This window comes from Trichechus manatus, unplaced genomic scaffold (genome assembly GCF_000243295.1).
Source record: "Trichechus manatus latirostris isolate Lorelei unplaced genomic scaffold, TriManLat1.0 scaffold00002, whole genome shotgun sequence".
Lineage (NCBI taxonomy): Eukaryota > Metazoa > Chordata > Mammalia > Sirenia > Trichechidae > Trichechus > Trichechus manatus.
Genome location: NW_004443938.1, coordinates 2,949,645 through 2,952,481, shown reverse-complemented (window position 1 = coordinate 2,952,481; position 2,837 = coordinate 2,949,645). Strand labels below are relative to the sequence as shown.

General features: G+C 41.3%; 1 protein-coding gene across 1 annotated transcript in view; it reads left to right on the top strand.

The window, feature by feature from the left end:
* Positions 1-2,837, top strand: part of AFDN (afadin, adherens junction formation factor) — a 119,870-nt gene that overhangs the window by 824 nt on the left and 116,209 nt on the right. The gene's annotated exons all lie outside the window — the stretch shown is intronic.

The window sequence follows — 2,837 nt, the reverse complement described above, 5'->3', positions numbered from 1 at the left end:
GCTGGAAGGGGGGCACGGCGTAACCAGCCGTCGTCCTGCTCTGTGACTGCATCCGGGAGGGCGCGCTGGAAGGGGGGCACGGCGTAACCAGCCGTTGTCCTGCTCTGTGACTCCCTCCTCTCTCTTGTGGAGGTTGGAATGATGAACAGATTGGCAACTCTCGAATGTCTGGAAGATGTTCTTATACACTCCTGGCACCTATTTTTGTTAGACATTAGAGTGAACATATTAATTTTACGTACGCCTATTTCTTCAAAGATGAGTAACGTGGCATTTCATAATAAAATTACCCAACAGATCTGGGTGTCACTTACATTAATTACATAGTATGTTACCAGCTTTTGGAGAAATATTTTATGTAACTCTTGTGACTAGACTATAATATTATAACACAGTTAAATATTATGTGTGTATGAGTCAGCAGTCTTGCAGTAATATTTTTGCAGTCTGAAGCAGTTTATTTCCATTTTTTTGGGGGGGTAGTTAGGGCATCTTGAGAAAACTCACTTATGTATTTAGTGATTTATCTTTGTTTTAGCACTTCAAATTTCTGAAAAGTCCTGTGTAGTTACATCAAATGACAATCTAAGTTGGACTGATTAGAAATCTGAGAAATTTACAGAATTTTTATGGGTGCTTTGAAAGTGTCGAGTAACCTGTGAAAAAAATTTCAAATTCCATTTTAATGCAGCAGATAAAGGATCACATATACCTGAATCCAATTTGGATAGCCCTTAAGTTTCATCCCAAATCTTTTTTTTTTATTGTACTTTAAATGAAGGTGTACAGAACAAATAGTTTCTAATTAAACAGTACACATTTTGTTTTATGACATTGGTTAACAACCCCACGACATGTCAGCAGTCCCCCTTCTTGACTTTGGGGACCTTTTTTTTGGTGAAAACATGCATAGCCAAAGTTATACCATTTTGAAAATTTCTACATGTACAATTCAGTGACATCGATTATATTCTCCCAGTTGTGCTGCTATTCTCACTATCCTTTTCCAAATTACTCCATCACCATTATCTTCAACTCAGTGTCCCCTAGGCTTCCCATCAAACCTTTTGAGTTGCTGTTGTCAATTTAATCTCACACAGATAATTCTTTTTTTTTCTAGTACCTTAGATGAAGGTTTGCAGAACAAATAGTTTCTCTTTAAACAGTACACATATTGCCCTATGACAATGGTTAACAGCCCCAACCAAATCTTTTTGAACATAATTATATTTATTTTTCTTGACTTCAAAAATACAGCTTTCTTTGTGTATTTGAAATTGGACTAAATTATAACGTGAAATTTTTAAGTGTGACCAAACACTTTTTTGTGGTAGTATGTAAGGCAAGACATACTTGTTTATTACGTTTTCAGGTTATGAGGGTATTGCTTACATAAATAATACCAAAAACTAAATTTGACAACAGAGAGTATTCCTACTTCTGGATGATTTTCTGAAGTTGAGTTTTTCCATTACCTTAGATCTTTGTAAATAAATTGCAAAGAGGAAGGAAATACCTCTCACTTCCAGCCCTTTTCTGTCTGTGTATTTGGTAATTTGAATACCACCCAGTCAAGTCTTTAGGAATAATATGATGTAAGATTGGAATTGGAGACCTAAAAATTGGATGGTTTTGATTATTTTTTAAAGAATTTTTTTTCCTTTAATTTTTCTTCACTAGATTTGTTTTTAATTGAAAAGTAAATTATATAACTTGCACCCCCTGAAGTGACCAGGTGTGAGTCTGGCTGATACCTGTCCACGTTTCTGTGCTCAGAGCAGTGCATTCCTGTGCTCAGAGCAGTGGGTTTGTAACTGGCCTCAGATAGCAGGACAGCTGACCGCACAGGGTCCCACGGGGCCCTTAGTGTTCGCTCAGTAGTTTTTTGGTGGCACCCCTAGGCCACCTAAGATGCGTTAGATTAGATTAGATTAGATTCAGACAAATATTTACGTTCTGACACCTTGGTAGATATTTGAAAACATAGTACACAAAAATTGAAAGAAAAATATTTTCATTTCATTCTCAATCATGGTTACTGTTAATGGGATGTGTATGCTCTCGGCCACGGCACGGTTTCTCGAACCCTTGAGTCTTCGGCACTGTGTGAGGTTTCCCCCGTGTTGTGCTTGCACCGTCACATACAGGCTGGTGATGGCGCAGGTTGATGGACGAGGGCGCTGATGCCGTGGTAGAGCCCGCTGGTGGTGAGCGGATGTTTGACTGGGCAATCGGTTTCAGAAGTGGTTAGTACACCACTGAATGTTTTCATTTTATGAAGAGCTTGGTTTTTTTAACTCGACCCTGCAAGTGTTGGGTGTTGGCATGCCCACACAGGTGTTTGAGATATTTAGTGTATTTTTGAAAAATCTCATGGTCTACCAAAGCACACGCTGAAAGATAGGTTTGGGGCGGATCACGCAAAACCTGTGTGAGCTTGTAACCGTGGCTTGCTCACAAGTCAGGAGTGCTAGCAGAGTGTGAATGGTTTCTCAGAGGGAGGAGGCTTCCTGGGGAACATGGTCTCCTTGAGGTGCTGTGACCTCACATTCAGCCAGTTCCCAGTCTATAGCTACCCGCCCCGGAAACAAGTGTCTCAGCCTGGAGGAGCTAGTCCTGTCCTTTGGAGCCTTCTTTTTCCTTCCAGCCTTTCGTAGGTGGCCTGGCTGGGTGGGCTCTCAGGAGTCGCTTGCCGGGTACCGTGTTCCTGAGCAGAGTGCCCAGCAGACATAGGGTGCTGAGGGAGTCCCTTGCTGGGTACCATGTTCCTGAGCAGAGTGCCCAGCAGACATAGGGTGCTGAAGGAGTCCCTTGCTGGGTACCATGTTCCTGAGCAG